This window comes from Lichenostomus cassidix, chromosome 5 (assembly GCF_008360975.1).
Source record: "Lichenostomus cassidix isolate B80296 chromosome 5, HeHo_3.0, whole genome shotgun sequence".
Lineage (NCBI taxonomy): Eukaryota > Metazoa > Chordata > Aves > Passeriformes > Meliphagidae > Lichenostomus > Lichenostomus cassidix.
Window position 1 is genome coordinate 26,561,263 of NC_139486.1, and position 16,973 is coordinate 26,578,235.

The following is a 16,973-nucleotide window of genomic DNA, read 5'->3' on the forward strand; positions in this document are numbered from 1 at the left end:
TTGTGCCTGAGCTCTATGCACAGTGATCTTTTCATAGCACAGCAGCTGCCATGCTGACACGTGCAATACCCTGACCACCAAAATGACTGTCTGTCCTACTAACGCTCTCCCATTGGCTGGGAACGCTTCATTGAATTTTGATGACACAAGATTTTATTGTGATCCTGATGGACTGTGTTGATTGTTTTGTTTTTCACAGAGGTGGAATCTAAAACAGAAATTCTATTCTGAACCTCAGACAGAAAACAGCAAAAGATCTGTAGTAAGATGTATTTCACAAAGTTGAAGCCTGTAAAAATGAGGCTTTAGAACCCTTCTCCCAGGCATATAAATTCCTGCCTGCAGTTTTGTTTTCATTTTACTGATCCAAACAGTCTCCAAAATAGGAGAAAGCTGAAAACAGAGTGCTTCTGTTTAATACTGTAGGATGTTTTTTAGGCAGCTGCTGGAACAATGGCAGATATCATCCCTGTACATGGAGATAAAATTTCTAGACCTAACACTGCTCCAACTACTGATACTTTAACCATGAAAGTATTTGGTATGAGTGGAGAAAAGAGGAGAGACAGAGAGCACAAGCTCTTTCAGAGAAGAGGCATTATACATTTTAATGTAACCTGGCTAAGGAAAGGGAAAGCTTCTCTGAGTGACAAAAAGTCTTACAAAGTTCAACCTTTTGGAAATAAATTACTACCATGCTTCACTTTAAATGACTGTATAAAGTTTACAAGGATGTTTTAAGGTACCTCATTCTTTATTTCCTGTGTCTGTAAATGCCACTTCAAGAACCAGAAAGTACAAAAAAAAATCTTGGTAATTTTGCCCAAGGAAACACTGGTTTTTATCCAGCACACTACTAGAGATGAGTTTAGTATTTTCTACTGTATTTTAATAGTATATTAAATACATTACATATAAGTACATTAAAGCAGGGATACAGCTGTGAGGGTTTTTTTTTAACCAGTTTATACATTTAAAACTACATTTGCTAAAAATCTTCAAATGCAGATATCTGAATGGAAACATCTCATGTCACATGGGCATGGAGATCTTTGACATGTCCAGCTAAAAGGACATACCTTTCTCACTATTCAGCAGTGCTCTACAAAAAAACCCCAAAACCCCAGGGTCTAACAAAGCACCTACCTTTAGATGCTAAGAGCCCACAGCACGTCATCCCACAGCATGTCAGCCAGTGTGCTGGTGTTGAGCACAACTGCTTCTCACTTCCTTATTCAGTGCACTTCTGAAACTCCCCTGCTAAAATAAGCCACCCATTTCTCTGTCCAGGGTAAGAATTTGAGTTGCATGTAACCCATTTTATTGTCTTCTTCTGTGTATGTGCCTGAAGCAAGGCCAGGCAAGTGGGAAAAAAAGGTATGTTTCTTACTGAATCCATTCACAGCACTGGAAGAAGCAGAAAAGCAGTGTAGTATGTAAGCTATTTTCCAAACCCTGGAGAAGGATTTCTGTTTTGGAGGCCCTGTTTGCTGTCTTTATGTTCTTAGACTGTCACAGCTACAACAGCAGCATTACTACAGCATAGCAGATATATCATGTACAATGTAAACACAGCACACACACAGAACAGCTCCCTGCACTGAAAGGAGGCAGATTGAGAGGGATCCAGTAGGTCTAGATACCTCACAATATCATTAATTATATTCAATAGATTCAATTCTATTCAATAATAATATTCATACAGTTCTTCAAGGCCAGTGTGTAGGAAAGTATTTATAGAAACTAAGAAACCTGAATATCCAAAATCAGGTGTGTGTGGTGGTGTTTACTTACAGGTTTGTTAGACTTCTTGCAAACTTGGAGGGCCTGCAAGGACAAATCTGCAGCCTTGCACAAGAGGCTAAGCAGCCTGCAAAGCCTCACTGCAGAGCAGAGGAGGGAAGAGGCCTTCCCAAGCAGACCAGAAAGCCACAAGACAGCTCCTACACCCTGCCCTGACCTGCCTTCCTTCCCTTCGCTAGGGGAGGAGCTCTGCCCTGTGCACAGGGAAGGAGCAGCTTCCCAGAAGCAGAGGGTCTCAGCACCATGGCCACCCCTGCCATAAGGGACCAGAGGGCACAAGGGCAGTTTGTGTCACTGCTCAGATGCAGCACTGTGTCCAAGTTGCTGCCTCCAGCTCTCAGATACACGTGTGTGGCTTTCATGTCTTTCATCTGATTTGTCTTTTATGAAATGTGTTGAATCAAGCTGAAAAATGTGTGGTTCGGGGTTTGCATTGAGGCTAATACATATTTCAGCTTCTGAGAAGTCAAGATGAGGAGAGAGATTTAATCTGTGCTCACACAATTCATACACAAGCACATACAGATATGATATAGCATGCTGACACCAAATGTCAACATTCAGCTATCCCACTTATAAAGAAAAGTAAACTTCTTTCAAACACACAAAAATCTTATTCACAAGCTTTTCCTTTTTATGATTCAATTAAAGAAGTGATCAAATATATTTTCATTCCTTACCCTCTTCCTTCTCAAGTACTGTTCTTATTACTGGTGTTTCTCATTATCAGAGTAGATATGAAGGAAGCACTGTGAATAAACAGAAGGGAATTTGGACTTCAGGACACACTTTACTGCAGGCTTTTAGCATGCAATATAGTTTGCTGGAGGACATCCTTCATGCCACTGTTCTTTCCCCAAAGACATTCCTCATTACTGAATGCTACATGTTGCCCTGTTGGTCTGGAAGAAACATTTCATTAGCTACAATATCACTATAGATTGCATCTAGTTGCCATAGAAACTTTAGAGAAAAAGCTTGGGTTTAACCCTTGGAATAGACTGAATTTTTCATCCTTAGTGCATTATAACTTAAAAATATATCATGCCTTTTATTGGCCAATATTTTTCAGTATAAAAAATTGACAGCTGCTGATAATTCATACAGGGTTGATGACTGTGAAATATTTTTATTGCAATATATACTACTTAACTGGGACAATGCATTGAGGGACAAAATTGCTATTGACTTCTCTGCAATTGTGATTTCAATCTCAACCACTCAAAGTTGAAGGCAGCTGTAAAACTGACATAGAAAACCCCATTTACTGGTATGTTCTGGAATCAGAGAGAGTGAGCCACCAAATGTGGGTGGTGGGCATGGCTTTGCCCCAACTTCTGTTTGTCACAATTTGTTTGTCAAATGGGTGTAAGAACACTGCCTATTTCTGAGGTGCTTAGAGATCCTCAGGTAGGAAGTGACTGCTTATGTACACTAGTTTGGTTGCTTCATGTAATAGAAGATGCTTAAAGATATTTTATTATTATTATTTTGTAAGTAAAAAGAGCTCTTCACCCCAAAATTATAGATTAATCCATACATCAGGCTTTGCAGCTCCCTAAGCAGCAGCATTGCTACTAAAATGGTGGTTTTTTTTAACTGAGACTCCTTCCCAGTGTGCATGGAGACTAAACCTCACAGTGTTTTCACACTGGAGCAATGCACTGCCGTGCTCCAGATCACACTACTTGATTTGATAGCTAAATAGCTTGCTCAGTGGAGAAACATCCGATCTCTCTGAAACTGGAGCCACAATCCCATATCTGTCTGGACTTCAGACTTGAGCAACAAAGCATTTTTTCTTTACTGGTTTCACTCCTGTAAAATGAAAAGCCTGATGATTATGGCACTATCCCATTCACATAAGCGTACGGGTAAATTGTGCAGTGTATGCTATTATCACTCAATAAAGAGCTCCTTCTGCCTTACCAGGCTACATAAAAATGTGAAAAGCCTAGTCTCGAAAATGTCTCAAGTTCTCCATCTCGCTTTTGCTTGTGTTCTCATTTTCTCTCTGATTAGAAATACATCAACATCAACAAATGATAGTTTAAGGTTACAGCAGTGGAAGGGCCTGGCTTCCTCTCCTGCCAACATTCTTTGCAGGGTGGCTTCTGCACACTAGCACTTTTGTTCTTTTTGCTACAAGCTCCTTTCAATTTGTAAAACTCAGACTCCAGTTACAGCTGGTTTTGTTCCGAAAGAAAAACTGGAGGGGGATGTGTGTGTATGTGTGGGGATGGGAGAGCTTGTGCCCATGCAGTTTTGTGACTATTCTGTGGCAGAGCTGTGGTGGGGGTTATATTTAGCTTGATAACAGAGGTTTTGTTATTAAGATCCTTTTAACTACATTTCACAGCCCTTACTCATGTTGGTGGACCAAGTAGTATCACTGAAGTCAATGGGGCTGTGGTGCTTTATTATTTCAAATCACATAAAGATCACTGAAATAGGAATGATCATAATGAAACACTTTCATCATGAAGTCAATGGGTCTATTTGTACAAATGTTCACAAGCATGAATGAGAATTGCACAATTTAGGCCAATACATACTATTTTCTGACAAGTTCAGTATCTTCTCTTGATAAAAACTCCATAAATAGCACTGTCTCTCATGTGCAAACTACACAATGAACCTGGTTCTGCTTGGAATATCTAATTTGTCTCAGTGGCATTGCTCCAGAGGAATGTATTTAACTCTTTGGAACCACTATTAGATTAGGACAAATCTGATGCTTTTAGCTGATTGAATAGGGATGATTCAAAATAAAGGATTTTCTGTCCATGAGAAGCACTGACTTTAAATAGCACTATGTCATTTGCAATGTCTTGCAGCTGAAGTAGCGCCTTAAAATGGTGCACCTATGGAAATTCATATGAAGGAAATAAGATCCAGAATGAGAATTCCTATTAGAGGACAATTACATAGCTTGAAATAATGAGGTACCACAGTGAAAAACAGGTAGTGAACACAAAACTCATTGGCAAGTAGTTTCATATTTAATTAGCATTCAGAATTTTGAGGTAGGAAGACAGCTTTCTACCCACTGTACATTCAAATTTAGATTTACAAACACTGGCAAACCTAGTAAGCACAGGAATTCTGTAGGGACCTGTCCCATTGAAGGTAGTTCCAGCAGCATGAAGAGGTAATTTGGCTGTGACAGCAAAACTAATCAGAGCTTATCAAACATCCTGCTCTAGATTAGGCAGATTCTTAGGTTGTGATAGACATGAAACTTATTTTTCCAACAGCATTTCCCATTACACATTGGATAATTCAATGCTGTATTTCCTTTCTCCTGTTCTACTGGTAGCTAAATTTCATTCCCATCTTTTTTACTTTCACCTAAAATGACACAGTTTGAACAGAAACTCATAGTTGCAAAAGGGAAGGATGAATGATTGCAACAGGCTTTGTGTTTTGAGCAAATAACCATCTGAAGGGGACTGAGGCAGCTTCACACCTGGCCTGGCTGGATTGGGAGTGCATGATCCAGAGGACTGAGACTTCAGAGGAGCAAGCGCTTCCACTTCAGTTAAGAGGATTCCTTCTTTTGCTGGAATGTGGGATACAGGGACCCTCTTTGCTTTGGAAGGGTAGCAGCATCAGTGTATAGAAAAAAACATGGCATTATTTCTCCTCTCTGACTGCAGGAAGTCCATGTAAAGAGGTTCAAAAAGCATGAGGAAACCACATTGTTTCTTTCAGAGTGAGCTACAGTCTAACTCTTCGTCTGGCTGCTGTATGTCTGAGTTAGTCTGGACATATCTGGGTGTAAGAGAAGGACTTATGCTATTTTTCTGGATGCCTGGTATCCTGGTTGGAGCTGTTAATAGCTAAATATGATGAGGTGACTCTCAGTGTATGCACAGTAAGTCTGACATATTCAGAAGTTGGATTTATGGCACATGAATGACAGAGTGCATGCACACAAATGTTTTCCTTGTTGAAATTCTGAGCAGATATATGAAAACCCCACATTTTGGAAAGAGGTATATTCTGTAGAGTGAAACCTGTAATATCTGGAGAAGTGAAAATACCTCAATGGTCAGCGGATGCCAAAGATAACCAGTTCAGTATTTGCTGATATTCTCTGATACAAATACAAAAGTATTCTCTGAACTAATGAAAGTTCACCCCATTATCTCACTGTGTCATCCTACCAGGACAGGGCAGTGAGGATAAGCACTGTTGTGACCTTTCCCATGCTCATCCATCCCTACAAACTCACCAGTAATCCTGTAGTCTCACAACCAGACAATTGTAAGCCTAAGTGTCTCTAATACTGCTCCCTCTGGCTCAGAAGATCTCCAATTTGTCTTTGACTTGAGTCTCCTAGAAAACTGATCAGGTTCCCAAGAACTAAATGCTATATTAATGATTAATCTGTCCTTGTACTTTCAAGATGCAGCAGAAACATCTAAGAGAAAAATCTGACCTGAAAATTCCCTAAATTCTCACATTCAGTAGGATGTGCATTTAATACAAGTCAGGATTTGTGAGCTTATAAGTCTGTTGTCTGCCACTACTCTAAAACTTAGTGTACTTAAATTATCCAATATATGTATTTCTACAGCAATTCTACCTGCAGACATCCTGCCACAGAGAGACCAGATGTCAGTTCAACATCAGAAGGAATATCTCTGAGCCTCAGAAGAGCAAATAATTTTTAAACAAAAAAAGAAGAACATCTGTCTAAACAATCTTATAAAAACAATACAGCATTCTAGAAAAAATAGCCCAAAAGCATGTAGCAATTACAGAATTCTACTACAGAATATTATAGGCTATAATTTTCAAGTTACTACTGTGTGAATTTGCTAAAAGTTGCACCTTTTGAAATATACTGAAGCATCTTTCCATAGAGTTCATGCTAATATCCATTAAAGACTGGTTGATACCAAACTGGTATCAATCAAAATCAAGCTATTTGTGAAAATCAATTGCTTCTAGTATTTTTTTTCAGGATAAGATTATTTTAAATGTACGTGTGTTTTAAATTAATTTTAATTATAATTTGATAGTTACCTCTAAGATTTGGCAGAAGAGCTTGAATATGGATGATGTTTGAAGTGAATTTAAATACAATATATACACTAGTAACACTGAACAGTGTGGTTCAATATCTGTTAGATGGTGGGGGCCCTGCCTTTGTATCAATTTGCAGGTGTTGCCTACTGTACAACAGGAGGGACTCAGAGCTGTGCTCCCCTTTCCTGTGCAAAATAGGATGAGATTTAACTAGGCACACTCATTAAGGTGCATGAATGACAGTGCACAGATGAAAACCATCCATAAAAATAAAGTGCTTTAGAACTAGAATTGTATTAGTGCTGTTAAATTGAATTAGTGAAGTTTTTTTCTTTCAAGATATCCCCAAGTATTGGACAGGTATTTTTGTCTCACCCCACCTTAAGACTTGGACTCTGATAGCTACACAGAGCAAGTATCTCAAAAAGGAAAATTAAGAACGCAGTAATAACTTCTAAGGGATGCCAGTTCCTCAAAAATGTGAATATACGTGTATTTTCTTAGAAATTGAAAAACAAATGGTTAAAACTGACTCCTCTTTCCTTTGCCTTTTGCTAAATTCTCCTCTTATTGACTAATTTGCACAGCATAGACACCCAACTGTTGTTTGTAAATAAATGGTTAAAGGATTAGAAACATACAGCAGTCACCCTGCCAGATTTATTGATAAGTTCTCAAACACACAAGCCCTTGTAGAAGGATTTAAGTAAACAAAAAGCATTATGTATCTATAGAGACTGAGACAAGAGCTACTTGCACTTGCCAGATTGCAAACAGTACTGTACAGAGGAAATAAATGGGCATTTAATTTCTAAAGGTGAATTGGGTTCAGCATCTTAACCATCCTGCTGCCTGGTGTGTATTGGTCCTTAGCCCAGTGTTTCATGTTTCATAGAGAGAAAAAGGTACTAAAGAATAAGCTTCACAAACATCAGCTGACAGTCCAAGCAACAGCCTCAGCTTTCCTGCAAGAAACACTGCAAAGGCTGGAGCTTGAGAGCTTGAGTGCTCATGGAGTTTCTAAGCTGCCATAAAGACTCACATTTAGATCCTCTTCTCGACATCAGTGTCCATGTCACATTACTCTGTCTTGCAAAACACAGTATAAAACTGGTCTGATAAAAAAAGCTTCTGGTATTTCACAGCCTGGCTGAGCTCAGGGGAGCAGTCACCATGCCAGAAGGAGAACCAGGGCAAGGGCAAGGGCTCTGCCTTGCTTTTCCCTCTTCCCTCCACCACACACTCTTCGTCTCAAGCTCTGCCCAAACAGTAGACTGAGAAGGGAACAAAGAGCAGATGGGGGGGGAGGGGGAAAAAGAGAAAGTAGAAGTAGCTTCCACCTACTTTTTGCTACTACCTACACTAACTACCTTCTTCCTTCTCAAAGCCTTCCCTGGCTGTTTAGCAAAACTGTTTCCTGCTGCTAGAGGAGATTGAATGAAATAGTCTGGATAAAGCACTTAAATATTCAGTGGGACAAAGAGCTTAAAAAACCAGACTAATAGCCTTAGTAAGGACACATCCTGGGAAAAAATACACTTCAGTTTCTCCTCCAATAGGGATATTTATATGTAGAAAAGCAATGTTCAAAGGAAAGTTCAACAGATCTCTCTTGGACTACAGACACACGGACAATTTATATTCACTCCATGCCTCTTCACAAGCCAAAAGAAACCACAAAAATTAATGAACAGATTAAGCAACATCTTCAAGTTCTCCACATGCTGAAAGATTGCACTGAAACCCTGTCAGAGGTGTACAATATCTTCTAGCAATCCCTTTGGAGTTTTTCACTGTATTGAGAACAGCTCATCCCAACTGCACCCGCAGGCTGTCATGTCGTGACAGAGGTTTTTTCCCAGTACATCCTTGTTCTTGCACAGTCCTTGCTCTAAGCAGCACAGTGCCTTGCTTGAATAGCTAGCAGGGACAGTCATTCCCTGAGTGCTGGCGAGCAGCATCCTGCAGGAGAGCTCACTGAGAGCCCACAGAGCTCACCAGATGAGCAGCCATTTCTTGGGGGGGAGAGGAAAGGCTTCTTTGTTTCTCTTTCTTTATGACTGGGTTGAAATTATCCAGTAAAATAACTGCAAAGGCGAATCTTGATTTACCAGAGGGGCAAAGATCTATTCATGGTGTTAGATTTTGTTCCATGCTTCTCCCTTCATTGTAGGGCAAAGAACCATTACCAGTCTTGCTAAATGGTGGAATTTCCTGCTCTGGTTATACTACACTTAAGGCTTTAAATTAACCCTCAACTGAAAGTTTTCCTGGTTTAATTGCCAGGCTTTGGAAAGAGGCCTAGCACCCAGGCCCTGACAGGAGTGCAGCTCTGCAATATCCAGCTGGCTGCTGTCCCAAAGCAGTTAGAGCAGCCACTGAGGAGGGAGATTTACACCCCTGTGGGATTAAATGCTTGTAACTTCTCTTGCAGAGCTCGACCATCCCCTGCTACTGTAACACGTACTTTCCAAGCGGCTGGGCTTTTTTGTCAGTCTTGCCAAGCCTTGGGAGAGCTGGATGGGCAGCTGGCTGCTGTGTCAGTCTGCAAATACTGCTAGAGGGCTGGATAATGCTGGGATCTGCCCTACATGCAGCCTTGCCTCATGCTGGCTGAAAAATTTTTGCAGCTGAGTTTCTTCATGAGGAAGAGTGCTAGAAAACAACAGCTTCTGATTTTCTTTGGTTTAGACAAAGTATTTCCACTACTACTAATGCATAGGGTTCACTTGTTAATCTACATCCAGAAAAAAAGAATTCACTTCTTATTAACATCAATGTGATGGCTAATGTGCACTCATTCAGCTTGATTATGATGGTGGTATAAAGCCCCCGTTACTCCTTTCAGATTGTTTCTTTTTAGGCACTGGGCTCAATTCTGTCCCCAGCTCATTTGATTACTGTTATTTTATTCCTAAGATGAGACTGAGGTAATTATTAGCCACCACCTTTCATTTTTGACAAATGCTCAGTAATGGCAGTCCCCTCCAGATTCTTTTGCTTTTCCTGGGTTAGAAGGAGTGACAGACAGAATCAATCATTCACATAAAAAGGCTGTAGCAGACTCAGATATTCCTCTGTATTGCATCCAGGGCTGTTGTGCCAATGTTACCCATGTCCTCCTGGCTGTCATTGTACTGCCCCATTTCCTGAGCACTTTCCTGTAGAGTTTTCAGGGTGCTACTGGCAAAAATCTGTGCAAACTATGCTGAGTAGAGATCCCTGGTATAAAACTCACTTCCTAGTGATGTATACCCACTTCCAACCACCCCACTGGTTTATGATCAGACCTCTGAAAGGTTACAGCAGCAATCCATTGGGTACAGTGACGATCACAGCTGTTCTGGGGCCAGTTCCATAATTTTCCTGGTGCTTGCACAGACCGGGACTATTTCCCAGAGCTGGTTTTACCAAAGAAGCTACTTGAATTTTATCATGGTGGTAGGGCAAGAAGAGTTAATGTCAAGTGACTTAAGCCAGTAGTAACTCTCGTCTGCACATTGGTATTTAGGGCCTGGGACTGAGACCAGATCCTCACGACACTACACCTGCTGTTCAGCCATGCAGCTAAGGATGCCAGGATGCCTTTTCTCCAATGGGCAAGGAAGTCTCTCAGCTCTCAGAGGGCTAGAGGCCCTTATTAAGAGAGTCTGACCTTCTCTTCAAAGGCAGTATGAATGGAAAAGTACGGGGGTGTCAGTGCCAAGCTCCTCAGTTTGCTTGGGAACCAAACAGCTGTAGCAGTTCAAAAAGAAAATATGTCACAGCTGCTCCAGACAGTACATTCCTGGTGTTTCAAAGTGATGAGAAGCAGAAGATGAATGCAGGAAAACACTTTAATGTATTTCACTACAAGTTTAACCATTACCAAAATGACTTAACCTAATCCATCTGACTTGGCATTGGAAGGGGCAAGGAGGACTAACCCAGTCAACCCAAAATGCTCCTCAGCTGAAGGCCAGGAACCAGTAGATGAGAGTTCAGGGACACAGCTATGAGGTAACTGTAGTCCATACAATATGCCCTGAAGATTTTGAAACAGAAGCATGGCCCTGGCTTGGGTTGCTCTTTTAACAATATGTTGCTCAGACAGTGTGTTTCAAAGAATGATGGGAATGGATGCAGGGCGTTCAAAAGCTCACTATGCCACAGCCCTAATCCCAGACCTATGGACATAATAATGTCTTTAGGTGTTCCAGATTAATGTCTTTTAAAGGCTCTTATCGAGGTGATTAATTAGCCTACAAGGTTAAAATATATTACAAGTAAAGCTTAGGCTTTTAATAGAAACATATTGGGTTTGGGCATTCAAACTGTATTGACAGTAACATCTTGGGCTTTATTAAACTAATTATCTGACATCCAGACAAAATATGGACATGACTGAAGTAGGCTTATGGCTATCTGCTGTTTGCTGCATATGTTTTTTGTTATGAAAAGAGACATCCAGAGATTTCTTCAAAGAACATGGAGTGTGAATAAAATAGAGGAGATCTTGTTCACCTCAAGTTGCCTTGATAGCAGAAGACACTTCTGGTGAATGTTGTCAAAGAAAATGGCACAGAAGATTACACTGAGACACAAGATGTCCCACAGAAAATACTGACAGATGGGAACTCCAAGTTTTAGAGACAGAGCAGAAGCAAGGCAGAGGAGCGTGACTTGCTATTTGTGCATTACTGATTTTGAAAAGCAACTTACTGACTTTTTTTTTTGCAGGCCACATTGTTGCAGGCTGTTACCCTGACCCTTGGAAAGCAGGGCAACTCAATGAAATGCCACTGCAAATTATGTTTTGTCAGCTCCCAAGAACATTGCATTCTTAAAACAGGAACTGGCAGAGTTCAACATGCAGCTAGTGTGGGGGAGGGCAGAAGCAGTGTCCAGAAGGGAAATGTCTTGAGGCACTGGTTCCAGGGAAGAGCCTGTTAGAGCATAAGAATAGAAAGCAAAACAAAGTGCACCAGAAGAGTAAAGCTCCAGGCAATGCCTGCCAGGAGACAGACCTCTATTGCAGAAATACAGGATTTTTGCACCACTGAAGGAAGATGCTCTTCATTTTATGCCCTGGCTGCTTCCTCAGAGAAATAGCAATAGATCAAACAACATGCATGCATAGGAAGGAGAAACTTGGATTCCACCTTAGAATATTTCTCTTTCAGCTTTGATGCAATGTCCTCTATTCGGAAGCAACATAACTGCAGTGCAGTATTTAAATCCATTGAGAAAAGGGAAACCTCCGGACAAAGTAACATTTTCAGAGAAATTTTACCTCTATTGGCTGAGCTCACTGTTCCTCATCAAGATATTAGAGGAACAAACAGTGTTCTACATTTTGCTTAAGTGGATTTAAAATGTGCATACGCTCATCCCTGTTTCCGTATTGCCACAGCTTGCAACTGTGGTTCAAATAACTATTAGCTGAATTACTTAGGCTGCATCAGGAAAACAAGGGAAGGATAGAAGGTAAAGCTTAGAAAGAGGGAGGTCTGTGCCTGAGGAAGCAGTGACCAAAACCCAACTGCATACAGAAAACACATTGTGGAAAATTTAAAGATACAGAGCCTTGGGAAGGGATGGGACAGGAGAAATGGGATAGTGTCATTGAAGATGGGGAATGGGGATCCTTTTCTGATAGCGTTTGGCTTTCTGATAGTGTTTGGAGAAGAGTGATCAAAGATGTATGGTCAGGGAATCCTGTGTTTCTTCCAGCTAAACAAGGTGATTAAGTATAATTAATACACCCATTAAGAACAAATACAGCTGACTATACTGAGAAATTATGAAAACTAGGAGTGACTCAGGCAACAACTAGAAGGCCATTTATCTCATCCTTGCACAAGCCAAAATATATGATAAATGAGCCTCCATGAAAGGGAAGCAGCTGAGCAATATGTAGTGCAGTATAGACTCTAATGCTCAGTGATAAGAAAGCACAAGCATGCAGGATATACACAACTCGTGGGGAATGTCTGTGATATGATAATAAGTTTGGCAGCTCTGCACATCACCGAAAAAAGAAGTTTGTCTTGTTTCTATTGCAGCTTGTGCAGTTAACACATTCCAGAACTGACAGTGGGCAATTCATTAGGGAAATGGATATTATTTTCACGCAGCCTTTGCGCCTCATCACTTTTGTTATTTATTTAGCTCTGATGACTTCTGAAGTAGATGGCCAAAATTCCCCAGAAAGGCAGTTCCCAGTGACCCTGCTGATTTGTATGCTCACATACTCATTCCCTTATAGTGAAAAATGTTTCTTACTGTGACTTTTTGTTCCCCTTGTTAAATCTAATGCAAATGAGGTCCAGAAGTTTGTACTATTAATGCAGCTCATCAAATCAGATCAATCAAGTTAACATAACCTTGCTGTGATGTGTACAGTCAATGCTTTGGCACCAACACTGTTGCATCCCTGTTATAATTGAAATATGACCGGACACAGACCATGTGCACACATTTACCAGTCACAGGCTGTAATATTTCACACTGTTCTTTCCCTTGCCTGCATAAGCAATAATGCAAAAGGTAAAAGGGGCATGTAAAGCACTGTTCCAGAGGCAATCTGGATTAGAGGTTTGCCTTTAACTTCCCTATCTTTACCCTTAACTTAAAGACAGGCCTTTATTTAGGAGATGGTTCTGATGAAGATTCAGAAAAGTTTCTGCTGGCTTTGTGACTACTACAGTATTATATACTGTTTTTTCACTGTATATAATTATAAAACATAAAGTTTAAACCAGAATGTAAATATTTTTATAAACAGGATGATATCTACAAAGAAAAATCACGAGTCTTTCCTGTTCAGTGGCATCTACAACCATTGTCTGTAGGAAAACAGTGTTGTGCTCATTTCACAAATCATTTTGCATTTATACAAGCTACATCTGCCCCAAGTTAGAAAAACAATTATGAGAATATATGTTGGGCAAATGTATTGACCTTTATAAAAGTATTTTTACTGTGTATTTCTAATCTTTAGTCAAAGTATATTTGTGTTTCTCTGTGTTGGTTTGAAAACAAACCAGTGGGAGATCACAAGTCAAGATTGAAATTAAAAATAAGTGAAATAATACAAGGAAAAGCACTGACAAAGTCAGATACAACCTAACACCCTGTTAGGGTGGTAGTAGCAGTCCAACTGAAGTAGTCCAGTTGAAGCTGTGATCCTGTGAAGGTCTAGTCTCCAGCTGAAGATCCAGTGGTAGCTCTGGTCCTCTGGGAACCCAGTAGACAGGGCTAGCTCAGGCAGTTCCAAGGCCAGGTTATATCCAGGTGGGAACACCTGGCTCCTCCCTCCTCAGCAGAGCATCTCACAATGGGATGAGATAAGTCCATGAGTCACACGGTGGGTCCCTGATGGCCCATTGCCTGTCATGCGGGGTGGGTCATTAGCAAGTGATAATAGCTAACGGATGGCTCATTGCCTGTCATCCGGAGTGGGTGATAGCAGCTAATGGCCCACAGCTGGTGGTAATAGAATACTTAACTACATCAATATTGCAACCTAGGACATTCTCCTGAATCAAAAGATTTTAATACTTTTTTATTCAAAGCCTAAAAAAAAATTTTGGTTTATTACTTTTTATTATTTATAACAATGGAGAACATTCTCTGCTCACCTTTCTCAGATATCAAACGCTTGACAATTATGTTCTTGCAATGAACATAAAGTCTGCCAGTTTTGATGCTGACGTCACTGTGGGCAGGACAGCGTGTTTGAGCCTGTTTCCATGAAAGACACTAGAGAAAACTTCCCTGAATTTTCATGGCACAGAATGAAGATTCTTGAGGATGATCCATATTGCGTGGGTGTTAGATCTTTATTCAGAAGCCTCTGAGAGTTAAAAATGGACTGATTTGGTTGGCTTGAATCAATCATTAGCATGTTTTCCAGTCAGAAGTATATACCCATCCAGGATAATATGACATCTTGAAGGATGCTGACTTTTTCAAGTGACCAAATAATGGTTAATACTGCAAACATAATGCTTTTAAAATCACGTGATGCAGACATCTCATAAAGAATACAGCATGCATAGCAGCTTTCTCATTTAGATCTTCTAATGGCAGTACATAATGGGATTGTTTGCTTCAGGTTTTGTGTTTGTTTTCTAATTGCTGATGCAGGTACTAAGTGCTGCTATTGGGACAGCGTTTGAAGAACTGGTATGTCCAAGGGGAGAAAAATTTCAGATGAGAGAATAACAGATGCAGGGCACTTGGATTCATGTCATATTATTTTAGTGAATTCCAGCCTTACAATGCAGGTGACATCACCTAATAATTGAAGGTGGAAAGCAGATAGAAACTTTAAATGCAATTACTACAGGCAACATTAGTACAAGTACAAATATTAATGTCACTTGTGGAACTTAACCCATGCTCTATTTATCTGTTACCAACACTTATTCCTGCTGATATGACAAAGGAAAAAGTCTTATTAATATAATGAAAGCAAAAGTGGAAGCTTGGTATTGCCTGCACCCAGTAATATCATCTGTGGCTCAGAAGGGAATTTTTCTGCTTATCTGGCAAATAAAAATCAAAAGTATTTTTATCAATAAAGTGGAGATGGTAGTAAAATGGAAGTAGTGCAGCTGTGCTAGAGAAACAACCCCTGTCACATACTAGCTCCTGGATTATGCAAAAACCAAGAATAAGTGAAATCTACTCACAGGCACCTTAAAACATCTGCTCATAGACAGCTAATTAAAAGCAGATAGTTTAAGTAATCACAGCAACCAACCTAAAGAAATACAAGGGAAGCTATAAGAATGTACAACAGCTGTGAGCCTTGGCAAACTCAGTAAAATTAGCTCTTGACAGTAACCCATGGTAAGGTAAAGAAAGCATCGATTCCAATGAGGAAGAAAAATTCTGTATTTCCTACTGGCTCTCAGTTTGCTGGTTATAGTTTGGCAGATCCTTACAGACAGGCCAGGAGAAGCAAGTACAGATGACAACTTTGGAGTAGTTGTTTAGGTTATTGTATGTCTCTCTAAATGCAATCCAATGTTTGTTTTCCTCAAGTGAACTCCTCACTATCATCTCCATGGGTTTGCAACTTGTCTAGTATATAAAAATTGCTGCCATAAATAATCACAGAAAAGCAATTTTAATCCATATTTTTATTCATTCCTAAAATCTCAGCTTATGCAAATTTTTACTGAATTTAATAGGCCTTTCCCTTAGGTAAAGGCTGGAGGCACAAATAGAGCATAAATCTGCTTAATATCAAGCCATTAATCTTCTGGGTTTAACTGAATGCCCATACACCTGCAGAGGCTGGATTAAAAAATGTGCTTGACATGCCACAGACAAAAAACTCCTGTACTGTTACTTGGAGTTCAGGTGTTTGGGCCCAGGGGCAGAAGCTGCAGAACTACTGTGGCACTGGGCAATTACCTTCTGCTGTATTGTGGCACCTTCTCAGGTGCTTTGGCTGCAGCTGCACAAATAGATTCCCAGGAGTGACCTGAAGGACCATGCCCTGACTCTAGTGAAAAACCTTCTTCTCTTTGCAACACTTTTTGTCTGCCCTCTCTACAGAGAGGCAACCAAGGAGACTTCCTGCACAGAACTGCCTTCTTCTTCAGGTGAAAAGATTGTCAGTGGGAATATGGTATATCAGTGTAACTGCTAGCCAGGGTGGTAGCAGTCCCATTCTACCAGGAGGAAAAAAGAAAGCTTTTTTTTCTGGCTCCCTCCAGAAGTCATGTTTGAAATAGTAATTATATCAGCATAGTACTTTTCTGTATTGCTTCTCATTGACTTCCAAGATGGTCTTCTCTTTCCCCCTATTTCTTGGCATTACTGCAATTTTGCAGTATTCAAATAGGGTTCACAAAGGATTTTTTCCCCTCTGTGCACGCAATAATTTTCTATTTGAAAATCTTGCTTATCTTTTCAGAAGTCCTTGAGGTTCTCCTGAGTTGCCACATCTCTGATGTCTACTCTCAGCCCTGTGCCCTGGCCCCTTCTGGCAGATCAAAGGGTTGAGGGTCCCTTAGGAGACTCAGACCTGAGCATCAGTCACTGAAAACAGACACTCCCAAGCAAAGAAGGGCTCCATAGAAGGGAAACAGAGTTTTCAAGGCTCTTGCAAACCTCTCAGGTTGGTGATACTGTGT